Below are 7,809 nucleotides of genomic sequence, written 5' to 3'. Positions count from 1 at the left end.
TTTATTTTAAATTTTGCCATAATGTTTTTTGGGGTTCTGGGAATTGACGTTTCAAGTGCACATCACAAGAGAGAATGGACACAGTCAGTCAGGCCTCTGATTGGCTGAGAAAGAAAGCACGAAACACACACAGAGAGAAACCTCTACTCTCATCATGCCCGGGAGGGAGCACAGAGGCTCCTTCAATGGGTTGTTGTAGGTTTTTTTGGGCTATATGGCCATGTTCTAGAGGCATTCTCTCCTGACGTTTGGGCTGCATCTATGGCAAGCATCCTCAGAGGTAGTGAGGATGCTTGCCATAGATGCAGGCAAAACATCAGGAGAAAATGCCTCTAGAACATGGCCATATAGCCCAAAAACACCTACAACAACCCAGTGATTCCGGCCATGAAAGCCTTTGACAATACATTGAACAGCTCCTTCAATGCTTGCACTGCAAAAAGTGCTGCTGAGGAAGTGAGTTCCCATTCTTCTCAAGCAGACGCTGGAGGGGGCGTTTCAGGAAAGGATGGAAGAGGCTTCCAGGTAAGAAACAAGAGGAAGGACCACAATTTACCTGATTTGCAAAATTGCCCACACGCCACCTCCACCTCAGGTAGAGTGCCTCTCAGCCCCATTAGCCTCCATTAGCCATAAAGATCTGGCTGCTATGATCCATATTGGCAAGGCTCATTTCCAGGGATTTGGCAGCCAAATCCCCGGAATCCCCCAAATTCAGAACATCAAAACAATATCATGTCTACCTCTATTTACCACCACTTTAACTGCCATGATTTAATTCTTTGGAATTATGGGGATTTTAATTTGGTCCCTGGCAGAGAAGGCTAAAGAAAAAGTACAATTCCCATTAGGGGTGTGCATAATATCGGATCACTGTTCCAAATTTGGAGGATTTGGCAGATTTGGCAGTGAATCCCTAGAAATGGGGCAGGCGGGCAGCGACAACAGGAGACTGGCAATAACGGGGTGGGCAGAGGCCGGTCTTCAGCTATATTGGTTGCATTTGGCTGCCATGAGAGAAGAGGAGCCACGTGCAGGGTCTTAGCCTTGCCAGAGTCAATCAGAAAAAGAAAGCCAGTCACGTGTCTTTTTACAAAGCTGGCATTTGAGAGAGAAATGTGCTAGCTCTGTGTGTCTCAGTGTCGCTGCTTAGGGAATGGATCACTTTCTGAGAATTCCTTTTTCTTCTGCATTTAATATTCTTAGTTAAATAACTTTCAGTTCTTCTTTTATTTTAGTAATTTCACTAGGGAGGAATGGGTGGGCATGAGTTTAAGGACTTTTTTTTGTAAGTTTGGTGTTTTGTTTAAATATTTTTAGGGGCAAAAGTACTGTAGTGCATGTGCACACACTCTTACACAATATATATATACACACAATTATGAGGCATTGTTTTTAAAAGACATTAAACTTTAAAAATTTCCTAAAAGTCAGTGGGTGACCCAAATGTTCTGAAACTTAGGGGGATTGCGGTGGTAAATGTATCCTCCAAGTGTGGCCATTTTCAGCCCAATAGTCATAAATGACAGAAAGAGGAACCTCAACTAATTAATACCCACAAGTACAGCAATATGCACTGGCCAATGATAAATAAACTGGTATGAAATATAAACTTATATTGAATGAATTACAATAAGTATAAAATGTACAATTGTAATGTTGATGCTCAAAATGAATATATAACTAAAGAATGCGTGCACTATACATTGATTTGCCACTTGTGAAATCAATCAGTTGAACTAAAGAGCATGTAGAACTCACAACTGGTTTCGACTCTTGGTTTTCCTCAGGTGAATTTATCTGAGAATACCATAATAAATTAGCAGAAGCACATAACATATTCACATAAATGTAGTTATAAATCTAGTATAAGTACTCACAATTGTACATTCTCATAACGAATACTTTACATTCCTCTCTCAAGTTTGTATTCTTTTATCTTTTTTTCAATGGTGCATTTTGTTGTACTTGTGGGTATATATTAGAAAGAGGAGCCTCGCCATTTCCGCCATCAACACCAATGGGCTGGATCTTCCCGAAATGAAAACAGAGCTTCTGACTGCTGGATCTGAGAAACAGCATTTCCCCCCTCCTGATTTGAGGAACTTCCTGAAAAACAGAATGGCAGCCCACCTGAAAACAGAACCGAAAACAGGATGGGTTTTTCCGAATTATACACCCATAATTCCCATTATCCCATTATCCCATGGCATTGAGCAATGTCAGTAAAAGTGGGGTCAAGGTGCATTAATAAAATCCACTCTTTTCCTATAGTCATGGTTTTTCTTCTCAAAGCTTCTCAAAGTTGTGGTTCCATGATATTTTCAAAAGTGCAATGGATTTTGTTTTGCTGTAGCCAACATAAATGCGAATGTTGTTTCTCAAAGAAAAAAAATCAATAGCTTGTTTTACAGAGCTCAAGTCCAGCAAAAAAAAAAAAAAAGGGGGGGGGGACCACATACCTTGGTGGTTCCCATGAGGGATAAAATAGCCTTGGGCACCATGATCCATACAGTTCTCAGCCCCAATCCACACTGACCATCAGCAGCAATTCATCATAATAGACAGGAGGGTTTTGTTTTTTCTAAATTTATCATGGGACTGGATCAGAGTTTGTACTCAAGATGTTCTGCATGCAAAGAATGTATTTCTGCACTAGGCTGTAGTCCCAGCAGATTATCTGTATTTAGATCCTTTCCATTTCATAGTGACTGGCATTCCCTGATGGCTCTTGTATACAAATGTACCATGTACTATTTATTTGCTTCTCCCCCCACTGCCACTTTAAGAGGTCTGGCTTTTAGCCCAACTTCCCGGTGAATTTCAGTGATGCAAGCAGATCTACAAAGATATGCCTTGACCAACACAACTCTGCTCCCTCCCTTGAAATGAACACTGCACTGGCACATGAGCGGTGAAATTAATGCTGTCGCATATTTCCACAGAACATACCAAGACCACTTTATTAGTTGCTGCAATATTGTTAACAGGATGAACGAAGCTATTAAAACACATAGCCAAAATTCCTACGAACATGAACAAGGCATACATCGCATTAGTATTCTCTTGATAGACTACTTACCTTGCTTCCAAAATATTTTTTAAAAATATTATGTTTATGTTTAGAAAACATTCATGGCACAATTACAGCCACCCGCATTCTTCTCAGCCATCTCTAGCTCTCTGCTGCTGTTCTCAACTATTCCTCTATTTACTTTTTCTCTTCTTTTTTTCTTCTCCTTTTAAAATTATTTCTATTAATTCATTAAGAAACCAAAGGCATTTCAATTGTAGTTCACCTCCCTCTAGAGTTTTCTTCACTTTGTTTATTAACATTAAGTAATACACTAGTAATTGTCCTTTCTATTATTTATTTGTGTGTGCATGCTTTAAAGTCACCTGTCAGTTTATGTTTATTTATTATTTATTTATTTCATTTATATACCCCTTTTCTCAACCCCGGGGGGGGACGGACTCAAAGCGATTCACAACAACGTAAATGGCAAAATTCAATGCCTCACAAAATATAAAATATAACACATAACTAAAATAGCATATAACAATAGATTTAAACCAGTAAACTATAAAACGTCAAACATAGAACATTGGACATTGCATCAAAGTTATCTTGACTGCTTCATCTCACTCACCAAATGCTTGCTTTAAAAGCCATGCTTTAAGTTGTTTCCTAAACATCAGGAGGGAGGGGGCCAATCTGATCTCGCTGTGGAGGGAGTTCCACAGCTGAGGTGCCACCACCAAAAAGGCCCTGTCTCTCGTCCTCACCAGTCGTACCTGCGAGGGCGATGGGACTGAGAGCAGGACCTCTTCAGCCAATCTTAATGCTCTAACTGTCTCATAAAGGGAGATATGTTCAGATAGGTAAGATAGACCTGAATCATTTAGTGATTTATAGGCTAAAGCCAGCAGTTTCAAATGAGTTCGGTAGCAAACCAGCAGCCAGTGGAGCTGGCTCAACATGGGGATTGTATGCTCCCTGTGAGTCACTCCAGTTAGAAAACTGGCTGCTGCCCGTTGGACTACTTGAAGCTTCTGAACAGTCTTCAAAGGCAAACGCACGCACATTGCAACAGTCTATTCGAGATGTAACAAGAACGTGGACCACCATGGCCAAGTCTGATTTCCCAAGGTACTGATGCAGCTGTTGCACAAGTTTTAATTGTGCAAAAGCTACCCTGGCCACCACTGAAACCTGAAGTTCCAGGCTCAGCAATGAGTCCAGAAGAACTCCCAAGCTGCGAACCTGTGTCTTCGGGGGAATGTAACCCCGTCCAGCACAGGCTGTAACCTATATCCTTACGACTGACCAGGAGGATCTCTGTCTTGTCTGGATTCAATTTCAATTTGTTTGTCCTCATCCAGACTGTCCCAGATGCCAAGCACTGTTTCAGGACCTGACCAGACTCCTTAGAAGCAGGTGGAAAGTAGTAATAAAGTTGGATATCATCTGCATACAGATGACATTCAACTCCAAAACTCTGGATGATCTCTCATAGTGATTTCATGTAGATGTTAAACAACATGGGGAACACTACTGATCCCTGCAGGATCCCACAAGTCAATGATTGTGAGGATGAGCAGGTGTCCTCTTAGCAACACCCTCTGAGAACGACCCTCTAGGAAGGACCAGAGCCACTGTAAAACAGTATCGCCAAGTCCCATATCCATGAGGTGTTTCAGAAGGATACTGTGGACTATGGTATCGTAGGCTGCTGAGAGGTCCAAGAGAACCAACAGGGACATACTCCCCTGGTCCAGTTTCCTGCATAGATCATCCATTAAAAAGACCAAGGCTGTTTCAGTTCCATGACCCGGCTTAAAGCCAGACTGCGAGGGACCTAGATAATCAGTTTCTTCCAAGGACACCATTTGACCTGACTGAATTTCTTAGAGTTTCTTAGGCAAGGAATATTCAGGGATGGCTTTGCCAGTTCCTTGTTCTGAAAAAGTAGCCTACAGCCCATGTTATTCATTGGCAGTCTCTCATGCAAATACTAACCAGGGTGGGCCCTGCTTGACTTCCAAGATCACAGGGGGTCTGGTACCATTAATGTATGACAGATCAAGAAATTATCATCTTATTTCATGTAAAATATTTTGTTGAAATGGGTTAAATGTACACAAATACAAACCAGAACTTTGTAAAAGTGAGAATAATATGATAAATATAAAATCATATAACTATGTTAGGATTTACTAAACCCAGTCAAGGTATTTAGTCTTTAGATAAAATACTTGATCATTGTAGCCACAAGATGGCAGTGCTGATCTACTTTGTGTAAAAAAATATGTATTACTAGTGTCACTTTACCAAATATCTACAAAAGTTATTCAATCTCCTATATTTTATCTCTTGCCTAGTAATTAAAATATCTAGCAAGGCCTATTGACACATATTCAGTCTATAATTTTGTATCAAGAATTGTGTTCCACTTGGCATAATTTGTATAATCCAACATGATAAAGTTTTTATTGGCTGAATAAAGTAGGCAGTGGTTGGAATAATGAGCTGGTCCCTTAAATTAGACTGGATTAGATGTATGTGTGTGCGTTTTATAAAGGAAATCTCATTGTTTATTTTAGTCTAATCACTCTTTTGTTTCAAAATGTTGAAAATTCCAGGTGGACACTTGAAATCTGCTACAAAAGTACTGCAGTCTTATTCATGTGTATTTGAATTTATTTGTTCAAATATTAGGAGGATCTTCCTGACTGTTAGAGTTGTATGGTAGTGGAACATACTGCCTGGGAGTGTGTTGGTCTACTCTGGAGGTTTTTAAACACGGGCTGAACAGCCATCTGTCAAGAGTGTATTTCTGAATGGTTCTGACTGGACAGCTCTTATGCAACACTTCCAGACAGGGCTTAAACTCAGGTTTAAGTCATCACATCCTTGCCAAAAGCCCAGGGTTCCCTGGGTGAGTGTCTGCATGCCAGCACGGTAACACCCCCCCCCCCAAAAGCCCATAAAATAACTTATTGGGCTGCCATTAGTAATATTAGTAATATTACAAAAATTCCAGGTAAGTGGCCGTGGAGGGGTTTCAGCTCTCATGATTGCAGAAAGACTGTCTCCTAGGAAGGAGGCTGAATCTACACTGCCCTATATTCCAGGATCTGATCCCAGATTATCTGCTTAACTGGATTATATGAGTCTACACTGCCAGATAATCTGGGATAAGATGATAATCTGGGCTCAGATCCTGGGATATAGGGCAGTGTAGATCCAGCCTCAATGAAGAAGAGAGACAGGAGGAAAGGGCTCCTGTTGCCCTCCCTCCATGACTTCCTTTGGGGTAGGAAAGGGCTCCAGAAACCTGTTGCTTAAGAGGGTATCCCAATACACATTTCCCCAGTGCAGCAAGAACATGGGTTGGCAGATAATGAGATGAGGAGAATGAGGTAGTTCAATGGAGAATCATTTTTTTACAACAATTGAATTAACTAGAACAATTAATAAAATTGCAAGTTTTCCATGCCATCTAGAATCAGATGCCTGCCTGACGTATCTACTTCACACTATCTAATAATAGGCATAGCTAGCATGGTCCTGGGCATGCTTCAGGATTTTTTCCACATAAATGTCCATTCCCTCAAAGCAAACTTGGCAATTTTATTCCAAATAAGCTCAAAGTTGCCTATTTTAGAAGCAGAGGAAATTGCTTGCTGCAAATAAAATGTTTGTATGCTTATCATTGTTGTTACCTCATTTGATCACCACTTCATGACCTCATTCTGCTCACCCCATAACAGCAAGGAAGCTGGCAAGCCTAGAAGCAAGGGGCCATGAAGTCTGGGAAGACAGATGTTGGTGTGTATGTGTTCCACATGTAACATAGGGGGGGGGGGGGTGGCAATTAGGCAAAGTTTATGAAAGAAGAAGACCAGGAAATCAGAGATTGCACAGAGAATCAGACCGAGAGAACTGTTCCAGGAACAAGGACTTTAATAAAATAGTTCTCCCTCTCTCGTTTGAGGCTTTCTTGGGCTGGTACTTAGCCTATAAAAAAAGAAATTAAATAACTTTGCAGAGACAATGTCAATCTCTTACAAGGCCTTCGTTCACTTTAAAAATGCATTTTGCCAACAAAAGAAAAGAGTTTTCTTCCCACAACCTTAAGCAGTATGAGGTCAATTGCTGGCCCTCAGATGGTAGAGGAGGTTGAAGAAAAGGGTGTAAAGGGCACATCTGCATAAGGCAGCGGTTCCCAACCTTTGGTCCTCCAGGTGTTCTGGATTTCATCTCCACAATTCCTAACAGGTGGTAAGCTGACTGGGATTTTTGGAAATTGAAGTCCAAAACACCTGAAGGACCACAGGTTGGTAACCACTGATATAAGGACTGCTTTACCCCCTTTCTCCCACTTTGACCTGCATTGGCCCACCCATTTCAGAGTTTAAGTATGCTAGTTGCTTCAAGCCAATAGGAGTTTCACTTCTCCTTATAGGATTTTTTCACCTATCTTATACTGCCATGGGGATCTTGGCAATTGGTTAAGGATGGTGCCTTAAACAGGTCCTCTTTGGTGAAGGGTGGGAATCTGGATCTGAGGGGTTGCAGAAAGTCATGGTCTTTGGGGTTGGTCTCTTGGTCTTTGCCCTCATCAAGGGACAATGGGATTTGAGCGTTAGGCTAGGTTTGAACAACTCAGCAAACGTTACTGTAACATCCCAAGAAGTGAGAGATTCTGCGTATGGGGAAAACAAACTGTGGAAGATATTGAACGTTTCTTAATTGACTATCTAGCATATACTGAACTGTGATACAGATATTTACATCCGATATTA

Source organism: Anolis sagrei, chromosome 3, assembly GCF_037176765.1.
Source record: "Anolis sagrei isolate rAnoSag1 chromosome 3, rAnoSag1.mat, whole genome shotgun sequence".
Taxonomy (NCBI): domain Eukaryota; kingdom Metazoa; phylum Chordata; class Lepidosauria; order Squamata; family Dactyloidae; genus Anolis; species Anolis sagrei.
Note: the sequence above shows the minus strand (reverse complement) of the source record.